The 17,312-nt window shown below is 32.9% G+C and overlaps 1 protein-coding gene across 4 annotated transcripts in view; it reads left to right on the forward strand.

The window, feature by feature from the left end:
- PDE3A (phosphodiesterase 3A) overlaps positions 1-17,312 on the forward strand; it is a 308,613-nt gene that overhangs the window by 168,029 nt on the left and 123,272 nt on the right. The gene's annotated exons all lie outside the window — the stretch shown is intronic.

The raw sequence follows: 17,312 nt of genomic DNA on the forward strand, positions 1-17,312 counted from the left end.
GATCATCATACATATACTTATCACTTCTATTAGAAATAAGCCATGCTTATACATATTGTTTAATATAGCCAAAATATCTTACACATAAAGAAGTTAGTTATAATTCCCTACTCTATTCCTCAATATTTTTAAGAGTGCTTCTCAAATTTAAATAGGGATGACAAGACTGATGTTTATCAGGTTTTCCTCAAGGAGATCCTTTACTGTGAGGTGTGTGTGTGTGTGTGCATAGAGGTATTATTGAAATATGATTCACATACCATGTGATTTATCCACTTAAAGTATACAATTCATTGTTTTTTAGTATATTCACAAAGTTATGGAGCTATCGCCACTAATCCAGAACATTTTCATCATGTCCCCTAAAACACCTATGCCTGTTAACAGCCACTTCTCATTTCACCTACCTCTCTACTACTTCCAGGCTTAATCAATGACTAATCTATTTTCTATCTTTATAGATTTGCCTATTCCAGACTTTTCTTATAAAAGCAATCAAAATATTTGCAGTCTTTTGTAATTACCATCTTTCACTTAGCATAATGTTTTGAAGGTTTATCCATGGTGAAGCATGTATCAGTACTACTTCATTTCTTTTTGTTGCCAAATAATATTCCATTGTATGGATATACCATTTTTGTTTATCCATTGATTAGTTAGTAGACATTTTAGTTGTTTTTGCTTTTTGGCTATTATGAATAATGCTGCTATGAACATTTGTGTTCAAATTTTTGTGTGGATATTTGTTTTCATTTCTCTGGAATATACATCTAGAAGTGAAATTGCTGGATCATATGGTAAATCCTTGTTTATAAGTTTGAGAAACTGTCAAATGATTTTCCAAAGTGAATGCATCACTTTGCATTTCCACTAGCAAATTATAAAGGTCCTCATTTCTCCACATCCTCAACAACGCTTGTTATTTTCTATGTGTGTGTTTTAAAAATGGTTTTTATAGCCATACTAATGGGTATAAGATGGTATCTCACTGTGGTCTTGATTTGCATGTCCACAGTAGCTAATGTTGAGCATCTTCTCATGTACTTGATGGCCATTTGTATGTCTTCTTTGGAGAAATGTCTATTTAATCCTGTGCCCATTTTTCAATTAGATTATTTTCTTTTCATTATTGAAGTTTAAGAGTTCTGTATTTCATATACAAGCTTTCTGGTATAAGTCTCATATCAGATTTATGATTTGACAATATTTTCTCTCAGTCCTTGTATTGTCTTTTCACTTTCTTAATGCCACTGTTGTGTGTGCTTATTTTTAAAACAAAATCTGATGACAGATTATTCTAAAGGCTAGATTTTAAGGTTGATATTTATTTTCATGATGCATCTACTATTATTTATTTTTGTATTTTCTGAAATTATTAGTTTTTTAATTACAGCTATAACATTTTGAACAATAAAATTCTTAATTTTAGTGTTTTCCAAACCACGCTCTGTGGTACACAAGATGCTCCATGACTAAGGTAGATTGAGAGATGTTGTTTGCTTTATTTCTTACTCTGAGCACACAATATTAAAGGCCATATGATATTCTATTTTAAAAATAACATGTCTAGCCCAGCATTTCCAAAAGCCGTTTTAATCTTTTTCCCTGAAACAGCTATTAAACCCAAGTTCTGTAATATATACTTCAGAAATATTGTTTTAATCTATTCTCTGAACTAGTTTTACCTGGCTTGTAGGACTATCTGCCTTTGTTCTTAAAAAAAAAAAAAAAAACTTGTGAGAGTCTTTTTAAAATTCTGTAGTCAGATCTATGACAACAAAAGAGACTGAGACATCCACAAGTTATTTCTACCATGTTTGTTTAACTCAGGAGATTGAATTTGATGTGTTATATACATGGTATGAACCAAACGCATAATAGAAATTGGGTCTTCTCTACCAATCAGATAGTTAGAAAGATATGCTTTTACTTCAGAGAAAATTCAAAGTCAGCTAAAGTGTGTAGGTCTGTTTCTTTTCAATTTCCAGGGCCTTTTCCATTATGTATTTGCTGCCTACCATTATTGCTACTATTCCATAAAAAAATCACACTCTGTGTGTGTGTGTTTAGATTTGTATATGTCTGCTCAAATAGAGCTTAATGGTGGCATTTTTATGGCTTCAGGATGTTGGGCTGGAGGGAATTATCTTCCCCTCATGGTCGCTTTGTGTCAGATGATCATTGCTTCATCTCTAGAATCCTATATTGCTTCTGGACAGGGAAAATAGGAAGGCAGAAAGGCAAAAGAGACAAGCTAGCTGAGTTTTTCCCTTTTTAAAGACTTTCCTTAGAAGCTTCACACAGTGACTTCTGCCCGTATCTCATTAACCAGGACTGTGTTCCATGATCTCCTGATCTGTAAGGGAGTTAAGGTTGGGGGAAATAGTTTCCTAGCTGGACCCATTGCCATCTCTGTGAGAACCAGGGTTCTGTGAATAAGGAAGAAGAATATGACGTATTATAGGATGGACAACTAGCATTTTTGTCACACAAGGCATGGGATGACAGAAAATTCTGAGTTAGAGTGAAGAGCTAAAAATTCTTTACTACTTGTGTATTCAACAGTAGAATTTTAAAAATCAACTCCTTATTGTAGCCTAAACCACCTGGGTTCAAGCAATCCTCCTGCCTCAGCCTCCCAAATAGCTGGGACTATAGGTGTGTGTCATCAGGCCCGGCTAATTTCTAAAATTTTTTGTAGACGTGAGATCCCACTACATTGTCCGGGCTGGTCTTGAACTCCTGGACTCAAGCGATCCTCTGGCTTTGGCTTCCCAAAATGTTGAGATTACAAGTGTGAACCACCACACCTAGCCTTATTTTTTTTTTTTCCTGGACAAAACCAATCAGTTATTCTTTTTAAAAAGCATGTATTGAATCCCTTAACACGTGCCAATTATATTCCACATAGCAAATAAGATCCATAAGGTTTCTGCTATCCTGAAACTTACTTTCTAAAATGGAAGATAGACAAAAGCAAGTACCGGTTGAGAATCCCTTATCTAAAAGAGACCAAAACTGTTTGGAGTTTGGAATTTTTCAGATGTTCAAATATTTGCATATACATAATGAAATGTCTTGGGGATGGGACCCACGTCTAAAACACAAAATTTATTTATGTTTTATGTCTACCTTATACACATAGCCTAAAGGTAATTTTATACATTTTTAAAATTTTCTTTATAAAACAAAGTTTGTGTACATTGAACCATCAGAAAGCCAAGATGCCACTATCTTAGCCACCCATATGGGCATCGTGTGGCAAAAAAAGTTTCAGATTTTGGAGCATTTTGGATTTTTGGACTAAGGATGCTCGAACTTTAATGAAATAATTACACAAGGTTATTTCAGATTGTAGTAAATGCAGGAAACACACTTGGTCATATGCTGAAGAGTGACAAGAGAAGATGAGGGTAAGACTGGCCACTTTTGTTCACTTAATAAAACCCAGCACCTAATACCATGCCTGGTGCAGGATAGGTGCTCAGTAAACGTTTGTGTTGGATGAATGGATAGATGGATGGATGGATGATCAGTCACAGAAAGTGTCCTTGAGGAAGTGTTATTTGAAGTGACACCCGAAGAATGAAAATGAGCTGACAATGCTAAGAAAATGGGAAAATGTATTCTAGGCAAGATGAACAGCATCCAAACCTTTAGGTTATATCAGTGAAATCAAATTTAATTCTAAAACAAATGAGAAGCCATTGAAAGGTGTTACATTGATTATCTCATCTGGGCTTCACAAAAATTACATGAAGTAGGTAGTCTTATTATTTCCATTTTGCAAATGAGGAAACTTAACCTAGAAATTATAAAATAATTTATCCAGATTCACAGAGCTGGTAAGAATGAAATTGGGATTTGATTATAAGAAATTCAGCTCGAGTCCACCCTTAACCACTGTGCAGTGTTGTAAACTATAAAAGTAAACTGTAACAGGACTAGATTGTTTAAACAGCAAGTAAAAGCCTGAAAAGAAGATATCTGCCAATTTAATGGATTCAATTTTTAACCACATTGTCTATTAGTGACTCTTATGAATTGAATACATAGCACAGTTTCTCAGAGCCTCCACTGACCATCTTTCTCTTTCAAAGTAAAAATTGTCTTTGTATATTACATTATGGACTGGATTATTATAAAAGATCTAGTTTCTGGTTCTAATGAACGCTGGAATATGGAATTGCTAAAAAGTAAATTTAGTTAGAATAACAATAGCTTGATAGAGGAAAATCATTACAAACTCAAGCTGAGAATTCCAGTTTAGCTATGCTCTTGAAGTTGTTATTATACTTTGCATAATTTATTGATTCGGAAAAGTTGGATTTGCCATCTTCTGAGAATATTATCTTGGGCATATGGGGCACACCCTGCAACCAGAAACAGCACAGGAATAGTCATTCCTTCATGACAACTTCTACGAAAGTGTAAATTGAGGCTAACAGGAAAATCACCCTATTACTCCTGTAAAGTGACGATAGCTTTCAGTTTTCAAATGCGACTTTCTGATCATGTTTGAATGTGTTTCTGTTCATGTTTGTGGAGAAATTTAAGAATTAGAATTGTGATTCTTAATTCTAATTCTTAAATTTCTCCACAAGTAATAGGAAACTAAAGAATTTTTCTGTGGTAATTTCATTAGGAAAACTTTGGCTAGGACATGGTGATAATGTGCAGATATTTTGTTTGCCATGTCACATTCTTCCCCTTCTTTTCTGGAATGCAATCAATGGTGAAACATGTTTTATGGTAAAACATTTAATACTCCAAATTGTGAATAAAGCAAAGAGAATGTGTTTAATATATTTTTTAAATCATATACTTTCTTTAAGACCCTCTCACTCCTAACATAAGCTAGAGTTTTCCATTTCAATATATAATCAAAAAACCAAGTATCCTATTAACTGTATATTATTGATTCAAATTGAAAAGGACATTGGTAACTTTTTTTTTTTTTTTTTTTTTTTGAGACAGGGTCTCCCTCTGTTGTCCAGGCTGGAGTGCAGTAGCACAATCGTAGCTCACTATAGCCTCAAACTCCTGGGCTCAAGCAATCCTCTTGCCTCAGCATCTAGAATAGCTAGGACTACCAGGTGCACAACACCACACCTGGCTAATTTTTAAAATATTTTTTGTAGAGACTGAGGTCTCACTATGTTGCCCAGGCTTGTCTCAAACTGCTGGCCTCCTCAACTGATCCTCTCACCTCAGTCTCTCAAAGTGCTGGGATTACAGGCACAAGCCACCATACCTACCCCTCTATTTATTTAGTTTTTGCCTTCAATCAAGGATACGGTACATTGCATTTGCTTGAAATAGAAAAAAAGAATGAGCAAGTCTCTCGGTTCTTGTACTTGTGGTAGGAATAGAGACAGAGAAGTACCTGGTTAATTATTTCTGCACCTGCAATTCTAACTACCTCAGTTAACTACAGTTTTAGGTCATACTTTACTCTTCTTTTTTTCTATTTCTTCCTTTTTCCTTGCCACATCATCTATTCCACTTTATTTTCTTTTATTCCTAAATAGAGGTCTGCATAATATATCACTAAGAGGAATACATTTGCAATAAAACTTTTTTCTGCAAAAAAAGCATTGGTTTTATTGTAAACAAACCTCTGAAATTACTTTCAGCATATCAAATGGGTCATGGACCCGTGAATAATTGAGGGGGAAGGTCAAATTTAGGGGCAGAGATGTACTGTAAACTTAGTCAAAAGAATATCTTCAAGTCTTATAATTACTTTCTTCAGCATTTAAGAACTTGAACACAAAATGCACATGTCTTGTTAAAATCTAATTGAAAGTGGAACTAAAGTAATTTTTGGCACAAATCGGCTTTAGGGGACAAATAAGAAAGCCAAGGGTCGCGTAATGGGGCTAGTATATATTGTAGTCCGTCTATGCTTTTCTCAACAACCTCCCAAAGTCTAGCTGATTGGGGAGTAAGAAGTAAGTAGCAGGGAAAATGTTTGGAATTTTGTCTTTTTGCTGAAGGTTTTTTGGCACTTATGAAAACTTCATTGAATGAAATAAGACTTTAAAAATTTTGTAAAAGACTTTTTGGAAAAAGGTAACTTTCACATTAAAATTATATAAAAACCAATTCAGTATTTTTCTCATTTATAAGACTTAAAATGAATTCAATGTTTTAAGTCACACCAATTACTGAGATATATTTTTTTAAATTACCTATTTATCAATTTTAAAGACCATTTCTAAAAAAGGAGTTTAAGTAGAGAATATTCCTTTGAGTTAGATAGTTTTTGGTATACGTAACAGCATACACACACACACACACACACACACACATACACATACACTTTTAATTTTCTTGGACTTATATATTTTAGGCCCATAAATGTAAACCATTTGGATATCAAAGCAATGTTTATGTTTTTCAGCACGTAATTTTAATGCTACAGTCTAAGAAATTGTATGTTGTTTAAATGCAATACATCACAATGTTTGATAAATAAAAATAAAAACCGTTAAACCTATCCAAATGCAAGAACTCATAAATACTGTTGAGTTAAAGCTTTTGATGTAGCTGAGGCTATGTCTGGATTTTATTATTTTCCCTAGGATTTCCAATTTTTTCTAAGAAAGGAGATCAATTTTATAGATTAGTCTCCTGAAGTTGTGCCAGTGGGTTCGTCTGAGTTTTAATAATTTTCTGTAGAAAATAGCCTTGAATGTGTCTTTTCATGGGGCATGGTATAAATGAAACCTAAATATATAGGGAAACAGAGATATTAGCATGATCCAGTCATAAAACAACAGGTGAAGAGCTAGAAATAATAAATGAGGGCTTTATTTTATTTTTTATTTCCTACTCATTTACTCAAATTGACATAAATAATGCAAGAGGTAGTTTGACAAACTGTACAATACAGATTTATAGTCACATTAATTGGTGCTTAGGGGTTTGGGTTTCACCTGAAGTTAAGTTCATATAGTTAATAAAGTCATAATGCCTTGTTTAAATATTTCATGAGAAAATTGCATTTTGTTTTGTCTACTCAGAACCTAAAATCTGTTTTATTGTGGTTATTTTAGAAATATTTGCATGGAATTTTTGGAGTAAGTTTATTTGGTTTGTTTGTTTTTTTTTTAAACAGGCCTAACTATCAATTGCATTGGAAATTTGATTGTGTTTCCAACTAACAAATAATAATACACCTGGAAGTGCAAGTCCTTTCCATATTGAACAGACTCTAGCTTTTCCTTAGCTGATCTTTTCAAATGTTTGCTGTTTGGGCCTCTCTGGCCCCAAAGAGTAGCCTTTTGCTACTCTTTACGCTTGAGGAAGATTAAGCTATCCCAGGCCTCTCATAGCCAAGGGGATCCATTAATATTAAAATTTAGATTTTTCCACTGTTAATGCAGAAAACCATTGATTCAGTAGATTTCATGGTCATGCACATGCGTTACATGTTACTCTGAGTAATGCTGCATGAAGTTTTAATTACAGATTGATCAAATTCTATAAATTGTGTTTTGGCGTGGCCAAGGAATGGGTTTTTCCTATTCTAGTTTAATAGAAAGTCATAATATATATCATGTGAATTTTACTTTTCTCAATGAATTAGATTGCAACAATGCCTAAGTTTGATTATATACTTATTAATAGTGATAACAATTATAGCTCACATTTAGTAAGTCCTTACTATGTACCAGGTATATAAGGCTTTTTAAACCTAATGATTAATTTAATGCTTACAAAACCATACAAATTGGATGCTATTATTAGCTAAGTCATGGAGACATGAAACTGAGGCACAAAGACATTAAATAACTTGTCAAGATCAAGTATCTGGTAAGACTGAGTATCAAGTCAGAATTGGGATTTGAACCAGTCTGGACTCTAGAGCTAACATGCATAACATATAGCCTACACTTTTTAATTATTCAGAAGGTACTTCAAGACTCCTGTGGTGCCTTTGGGTTGGCAGTTTCAGTATTTTTTATGCTTACATAGAGCATAAGATATATAAATATAAAACATTATATATAATATATATTCAAATATATATTTTATATGTGTATATATATTTCCCTAATAAATATTGAAAGAATGCACACATGAATGAGTGGATGGGTGAATACAGAAATGAAAAATTTGTATTGAGATGTGCTAATAGAGAATTTGGTATAACTAAACATCTGATATATAATTTATATTTTGAGGTAACTCTTTAGCCAACATTTTAAAATATGATTAATTTATAGTACTTACGAAGGATTTTCAGAGACGTTACATTTTTCTGTTATTTCACTGTTGTAAACAAGATGGAGATTAGAGGGTGGAAAATGGATTCTGGAGAAATAAACCCATCATATTAACTATAACCATGAGTTCCTTGAAGACAAATCAAATCTGATGTCTTTTTCTTTTTCCTTATGAATATACTTCAGTACAAAGGACCTGATACTTAGTTTGGACCCAGTAATTATTTATTGTTGTAAGTAGCACAGTAAGGATAAAAACGTTTATGATTTGCAACCAGCCAACCTATATTTTAATCCATATTTAACCACTGGCTGGGTTATGTTACATTTCTCCTCTCTTAACTCATTTCCATATCCATAAAATATGGAGCATATGCCTCTATGGTTTCTTGGTGATGAAATTATGTATTAAAAATTATAAAACTGTAAAAAATATATCTCAAAATGTGTTTGTGTTCCATGGAAAACTGTAAATCTCTCTTGAAACAAAAAAGTTTCTATAATCACATACTTCTAGAAATATTTCATCTGAGTTCCTCAAGCTTTAACATGCTAACAGGTACTGGGACTATCCAAGGAGGGATGATATTTTGCAGAATTTCACAAGCTTATTTTACTTTATTACCATTTTTCATAAAATACCTCACAGGAAAACTTAAGCATGAGACTGATGTGATAACATTATTATTAATAGTCTCCAAAATTCAAATTAGCAATAGAAGTTGTAAAAATTTCAAGTAATCAGGATAAACCAGATGTATTAAATGAAAATAATGGAAGCTTTGTAAGATTAGTGGCAGCATATAGGTTTAGAGGAATTATTATCATTGTGATAACAGGGACAGATACAGAATTATGGAAACATTCTAAAGCAGTATATAGGAACATCATTATCAGAAATAGAGAAATTGTAGTAGAGAGGCTAGAATTTCAAACTCCAGAATATCTGAATTTGTCTCTATCTGAAGCCTTCTCATTCCCAGTGCTTATGAAATTTACGCTGGCTGCTATATTGAAATGCTAAGAATCAGAATCAGGGAGTTAGTATCAATCAAGTGGATGGAATTTAGCTAGTTATCACCAACTGTGAAAGGAAAAATATCCGTTAAATTCAGTCACAATGCTATATATCAGGCTCTCAGTGATTTTTTAAAGGAGGGTCAATTTTAAGAATTCTAAGGAATCTCTTTGTTCCTGCTAATTTGTCTGAAGGTTTACGAGGAATACAGGAGAAAGCTAAATTGTTTGGGGAACAGTAAGAGATTTAGATTCTGAGAAAGATCCTGGAGGAAAAGCTGGGGCCAGTATGCTGAAAAAGACACAGTCCTCTTGCCCTACCCCAAGAGTAAAGGGCAAGAGGTAGTGGCTGCCAAAAACAACAACAACAACAACAACAACAACAAAAAACTGAAAAAAAAGACAAAAAAGTTTTGTGGAGAGATATCGAATGGATATTTATATGGCTTTTTGCTGTATTTTGTATAATGTGATGATGTCCTCTTGTCTCCCCATGAAATCGTCAATGAAATCCACATCACTTGCTAATACATTGTAGAGTGGGATTGATTTGAGGAGCGGGGAGATGTGATGAAGTAGCTGTAATAGAGGTATTCTGTTTATGAGACTGTGGCTGCTAGTCACATCTGTTCTACCCACACGAGGCTGATGTGGTCTTCTAGTTTGTAAATTAAGTTATGCAGGCGGTTCCTGCCAGCAGAGATTTAAAAAAAATTATGCAGGCGGGTAAGTCTTTTTCAGCACCACCTGTATTAGGTCTTTCTAGATCCCAAGTCCCAGTATTGACGCCTGGAGGGCTGAGAAACAGTATATGGCAACCCCAGGAATTCTGTTAGCTTCTTTGGCCTAAGCCCCAGACCAAATGCAGACTTCCACTCTTACTTTTCTGAAGAGTGCAAGGTAATTTTGACATTCTTACTCCGTTGATAAGAAGAGACCCAGGAAAGGACCACCAAAAAAAAATAAGAACAATTTCCCAAAATGACTAGACAGGTGCTGAGACTGGCCTAAACTATCAGAGATCTTCCCAATCCAGAGCACTGACCTCTGCTAGAGCCTGCAGTCAAGGGAGACATATACAGTTCAGGCTCATCTTCTCACATGGAATGCTGCAGAGAGCAAATATAGGTAGCATAGAAATTAAGGAAAAAGAGTATGCCAAGGAAAGAATCCAATCAAACATGCCCAGGTTAAAGAAGTGCTTTTAGTTTCTTATCAAATCAAAAACTGTGTGCTCATCAGAGTAAATGTGGTTCTAAAAGGCAACCCCTGCTCTCATGCATTTTGTGACTCTTGAAAAACAAAACCCATATGTAAAGGGACAATAAAATTGTATTATTTAGTATGACTAATATAAGGGTGTCTTTGTGGCATGTGGTGCATATTCTATAAATTCTTGTTGTATTGAATGGAATTAAGTAAGAGTTTGGGGACAGAAGAATCCCTGGTGTATTAGTATTTCCCTAGATAATTTTTTCTTGTAATTTTGAATTAATGAAGCTAATAATTAACTTGTAGACCAATTTTATACTAAAGGAAAATAGTAAATACCAAATATATAGCTATGATCACAAAGATCCAATCCCTTTTTAAATTTAACATAGAGATGCTTTGCTGCTCCTAAGGTACCATTCCTGCTCCCGCCTCAGAGCCTTTACATCTTCTATTTCCTCTGTCTGGCATGCATTTCCCCCAGGTTTGTGTGTCTGGATCTTTATACAATTATCTGATAAAATGTCACTTTTTTCAGAAAGGACTTTTTCGATCTACTGTACTTATATAAACTTACCTCTGCTTCCAGCCCCTACCATCCATTACCCCTACTCGTTCTCCCTTCGTTTATTCTATTCTAAGCTTCTTTATAGCTTTATCATCACCTGGTATACTATGTTTCTGTGTTTATCTTCTTCCTTCACTAAAATATAATAGCCAGGAGGCAGAGATACATCTTGTTTTGTTCAATGGCATACAGTTTGTGCCTAGAACAGTGCTTTGCACATAATAGGCATACAATACATTTTTACTTAATGAGTACATGATGAAATAGAAAGTGGACTGTGTGGTAACCTTTACATCCTTATATGTATATTTTATATGTCTTCAGAAATACGTTTTAGCCGTCTTCAGCTGCTGTAAAAGAATAGTTTTCTTGAGAGTAGTGCAAAGATAACTGTGGTGACTATTACTTTCCATCGTTATCCCTTTTTTTCATATCTAAAACTTCTCACCTCTTTAAGGTACACACAAATAATAATTTTTTATTTCCCATCTAGTTACAGTCCTCCTTCAGCTTTCATCCCTTTAGTAATAGTTGTGGTGAATTTTTTCTCCCGAGAAGCCCCTAAAAAGGCGTTAATTTTTACGTAAACAAACAACAGGAGAAAAACATATAAACATGAAAGCAAAATATTTTACCTACAGAAATATATTTTCAGCAATCTATTTCTCATGCTATTGTTAAAAATATCTCTGCTTGGATAGAACCTTTTTGTTTCCATGCTGACTTCTTCTTTGCTTCTCCTGTGAACTTTTTAAATTCTGTGTTTGGCAGCAGTTTTGTTTTCCTTGGAGCTAAGTACTGTGTAACATACTGTTAGCTGAAGGCTGTGATGTAGAAATTTATTATTAAAAATAAAAGACAGAAGAATTTATTCCATAAGGATCAAAATGACTTAGTGTCAAAGCAGTTAGGATTTTCAAAATGCTTTCTATAACAGATTGTGTTTCTTTTCAAGGAAGTTTACTTTGTTTGCCAGGAATAAATTTAAGGGTCTTCATTGTGCCTATCTTGGTTAATGAGAACTGAGAAGAGAAGAAACATTCTCTTTTAAAAAAAATTTTTTTTAGAGAATTTCTTCATCAGACGGAAAGATTTTATTTGCCATTTGCAGGCATAACCTTGGTGACCTATATATCCCCAGACCTTCTGGTAAGATGCTTATTAAAATGTCATTACCCAGAGGAGTAATCATAAAATAGCCAGAGGGTATTTTTTATAGATGGTGAGAGACAAACATTTTTTTTCTCCCTGAATTAAGTAGTTATGTACTCTTATCAACTAGAATATATTTAAACTTACTTTTATTTATTTTTCCAGTCTCAATCGCTCCCTCTCTGTTTTATGTTTCTAGCAACTTTATGTAACTAATCTTAAAATCATAAGCATTCCTTCTCCAAAAAGAGTATCATATCATCTTAATAAAGTTTCTCTTTTCCCAGAATTGCTTAAGTAGCATGCTGCTATTCATTTCTCTTGAAAGTTTAGTCAAAATGAATTATTTTGCAAAAAGGAAAATTCCACAGTTTCTATTTCTTTTCCTCATTGTCTGTGGCCCATTAACGTCTTTTATCTGCTACTATGATAATGTCAAATGATTACTTTGGTCATCTGCAACTTAACACTAATCTTATCTGTTTAATTGAAAGGATGTTTTGACTTTCTCTTTGAAATAATATCAACATCATTTTGCACTTAATTCTGAAATTCATTGACCTCAATGTGCAAGCTGTCTTCTTTACTATTTATTGTGAATAACCATTTTTTTTATTTGTTGTAATCACACATCAAGAAAGGGCTAGGGAGATGTCTTTGTGAAACATTTATCCCTATGGCTCTGTTTAATAGGAGTACTTACCAGTAGCTAAATGCCTCATTTTATTTTAAATAATCTGTAATATTAAGTCAGTTTATCACACTATGAGTAGTTTTTTTTAATGGATTCTGACAATATGCTGCTTATTGTAGTCTTTCATCCTTTATCTGAGAACTATGTTTTTATGACAGGAAAATATTTTTTATACAAATAGGATAAAAATTCATATGCCGTCATGCGCTAATATGAAGTTTATCCTTACATCTCCCACTCTCCACCCCATGCCCCATCTAGTGGCCAGAATGCTATAATCGTGGGAAGGAATAAAGCTCTGACACTATGCAGTCCCTACCCCCATCATTGCCTCTTTCTTTGCATTAAAAAAAAAAAAAAGAAAAGAAAATACACTGAAATAATAAATGCTACATTTTGGCTCAGATTATTTTAATTAGAAATGGAAGTTTAATGATAAACACTTTGTATTCTTCAAATCCAAAAGGAGAAAGATCCTGTTTACTTCCTTTGGTGCTCTTATTGACTGTAGAACATTACAGTATCTCATTTGTCATATGCAGAGTTCATTCTTTTTGAATATATTTCACATAGGATGTAGATTTCTGTAACATTTTTTATTACTTTGAAAAAAGTAGCCATAGTGTACATTTTAAAATATTACCACATTCTTGGTCAGCTCATACCTTTCAAATATAATATAAAGATGATATTAATATATAAATAAGAATGGAAAAGAATTTCTTTGCCCTGCATATTTCTCAGTTTGTTATATAATGCTAGGAAATAACTCTCTGATACATAACACACTTGGCAAATTTTACTGTTTTATGCTTTAAAAGAAAAAGTCAAATTTAGATAGTGAATTTTTTGAAATGCATCTTACAAGCTCTGATTTGCAAATTACCAAATTGATCTTATCTTCTGGAGTAAATGATGACCCAAATTAGTCTACATTTTGAGTGTTTTTGTTCTTTGACTAAAATCGTCATCGTTAAGATAATTAATGGCAGAAGGCAGTGAATTACATGCTTTCTTCATTTTAATTCTGGTCCTACAAAAATGTTTCCTTTTTGACTTACTGTCATCATGAAATATTCTCTCTTAAATCAATATATTGTGGATTACAACTTGTGTTTGTAAGATTTATTTACCTCTTTTAGTTGTGATAGGAGAATTTACCACCTTATTTTGATCCTGTTAGTTTAAATTCATTAGCAAGGAGGATAACAGTTTTAATAGTCAGCATTTTGTAAATCTTCCAGAAGATTTTGATAAATCATTTCACTAGAAGCCTATTGCTCAATTTATTGCCACTTTAAAGTTGCCAAAAATAATGATCTCATCTTCCTATTTTAATGTAAGGTATTGTCAATGTTTGAAATGTGTCAAGAATTGTTTTTGATAGTTCTAGTGAACAACTAACTGATTTTAATTTATGTTTCTAAATCATACTACTTATTTCATTAGTTAATTATTGCTTGTGAACCATATTATAATCATCTTTAGTATCAATAAATATTTTTGAGATGATATAATGCCAATAAATCCATAAATTAAAAAATTAAAGCATTAAAGAAATATCTACTATGTAAGCATTCAATTTTATATAATGATTATCTGGGTCAGTGTACCCAAAATTGTGTGCTAGCCAAACTACAATTAAATCATCATGATAATTCCAAGGCTTAAAACAATTGACTATGTCTGTTAAAAATGAGTAGCTTAAAATTCATTAAATTACCTTGTTATGTTTTTTACTTATTATACCGTGAACATTTCACATGTTCTTTTTTATAAAGGCCTTGGAAGCCAAATTTTAATTGCTCTATGGTATCATTTTGTATACCGTAATCTATTGAGTAATTTCCCTTTTGTTGGATAAACAATTAGTAGCACATTATAGTTACTGGATTTTTAGATCTTAGTTTACTGGTTCAAAGGGTATGAATTTTTAATAATATATGTATTATATATATTTTATATGTGTGTAAATATATATACAATGTGTATAAATATATATTTGTTATATAGTAGCAATAGATATGCTTAGTTTACTCCTTGTTTTCCAAATATTCAACATTATTAATTTGCAAATATAATAGGCAATAGTAGTATCTTGTCATTGTTTATATTGAATTTCTTTTACTTCCAATAAAGTTAAATGTCTTTCCATAGATCTATTTATTTTGTAAGTTGTTCTCACTCTTCCCTCAGTTGTTTACTAGGGTTGGGATTCTTTCAAATTTGTAAGAACCCTTGATATCTTGAAGATATTATTCTTTACCTAAGTTTACTACAGATATTTTACCAATGTGACATTTGTGCAAATACTCTAAAGTTTTATATAGCCAGATCAATTTGTCCTCTTTTGTAATAAAAAAAAGTCTTTAAAAAAAGATTTCGATTTCTTTAATTTTTTTTTTATTTCCCAAGATAGGTTGAGTATTTACCTGGATTTTATTCTATTTTATATTTACAGTTTTGTCTTTTTAAAAATTTGTCTTTTAAATCTATAATTAATATTACCATTTATTATAAGGTTAGGCTCTAATTATTTTGTACCCTCAAAAGTGTATTTTTCTTTTTCTTTTTCTTTTTTTCTGAGACAGGGTGTCACTCTGTCGCTCAGGCTGGAGTGCAGCAGCGCGATCTCAGCTCACTGCAATCTTGGCCTTTCAGGTTCAGGCGATTCTCCTGCCTCAACCTCCCAAGTATCTGGGATTATAGGCGTGCCCCACCACACCCACCTAATTTTTGTATTTTTAGTAGAGAAGGGGTTTCACCATGTTGGCCAGGCTGGTCATGAACTCCTTTTTTTCATTAGTTGAATAATTCATCAAATACAAAATATTTTTGATGTTTTCTTGCTTATATTTTGTTGGCACACATACGTATATTTATTCCAAATTATTTCATTCATTTGCATTTTTAATGCTAAACCATTATCCCCAAATTTGGTTAAGTTTTATAATATATCTTAATAACCAGAAAGGTATTTTCATCACTTGTAACATTTTCTAATGGATTCTTTTCTTTTGAGATGGAGTCTCACGTTGTCTTTCAGGCTGGAGTGCAGTGGCGTGCGATCTTGGGTCACTGCAATCTCTGCCTCCCAAGTTCAAGCAATTCCCCCGCCTCAACATCCCAAGTAGCTGGGGCTACAGGTGCACGCTACCACGCCTGGCTAATTTTTGTACTTTTAGTAGAGACAGGGTTGACCCGTCTGGTCTCGAACTCCTCACCACAGGAAATCCGCCCGCCTTGGCTTCCCGAAATACTAGGATTACAGGCATAAGCCACCGCGCCCCGGCCTCTAATGGATTCTTTTTTATTGTATATACTTGAGGTGTACAACATAATATTTTGATGTATATTTACAATGTAAAGTAATTACTAAGGTCAAGTAAATTAACATCGATCGTCTCTCATAGTTTTAACTTTGTGTTTGGTGAAATCACCTAAAATCTACCCTCTTAGCAAACTTCAGCACACTGTATAACATCATGAGGTATAGTTCTCATGTTCTCCATTGTATTGCTACACTTATTCATCTGACATAACTGATTATATATGTTTATACTCTCCAATGAAATTTATGTTCTTTCAAAATTAAAAATACTGTTAGCTTTTGATTGAAATCTAGTTAAACCTGAAATCTAGTTAAATTTGTTTGAGTAGAATTGAGCACTCAATAGTTTATAGAATTAAGTCTTCTTTACCAGTAGCACTGTATGTCTTCAGTAAATTTTTACCATTTTCTGTATATGGTTATCAAACATTTCTTGATAATATTCAAAGGCATATTATTTTTGTTGCTATTGTGAACAGTTGTTTGTTGTTAAGTCTACTTAGGAGTCATTGCTGCTATACAGAAAAGCTAATAACGTACATAAATTCATTTATAGTCCATCTTATTGGTGTGCTAGCTTATTAGTTGTAAATACTTCTTCAGCTGGTACTGATGACTAATGAGATTACTGACAGATGAATGGAGTTTCATTTCTCTGAGTCAATATCTTTTATTTCCTTAATATTCTTAATGTTAAATGTTATTTTCAATAAGTAAATATTCTTCTTTGTAAGCAAGGTAGCTCAGGGATATTACCACCATAGGAATAACGTGATGATATTTTATAGGTTATTATTAAAAATCTACATTTTGTGACTATGTGGGCATATTTCATATTAAATATTTAATAATTTTACTCTTTAGAACTCTCAAGATTTTTATAGTTTTGAAGGAGGATTAAAAATTATTGAACTGATTTGGCCTTCTGGTTCTTATCATTTGCGGCAGTAGATTTAACTGCAGTAGTCATTTACCCAGAATATTTTCTTAAAAAGCTAAAGGCTTAATAATATGCAAATAAAGCTTTACATGGTTTAACATCTATCTAGGACATTCCTGACAGAGCCACACAGTAGCTTCTTTTATCACACAGTGATATTAAAA

This window comes from Pan troglodytes, chromosome 10, assembly GCF_028858775.2.
Source record: "Pan troglodytes isolate AG18354 chromosome 10, NHGRI_mPanTro3-v2.0_pri, whole genome shotgun sequence".
Taxonomy (NCBI): Eukaryota; Metazoa; Chordata; class Mammalia; order Primates; family Hominidae; genus Pan; species Pan troglodytes.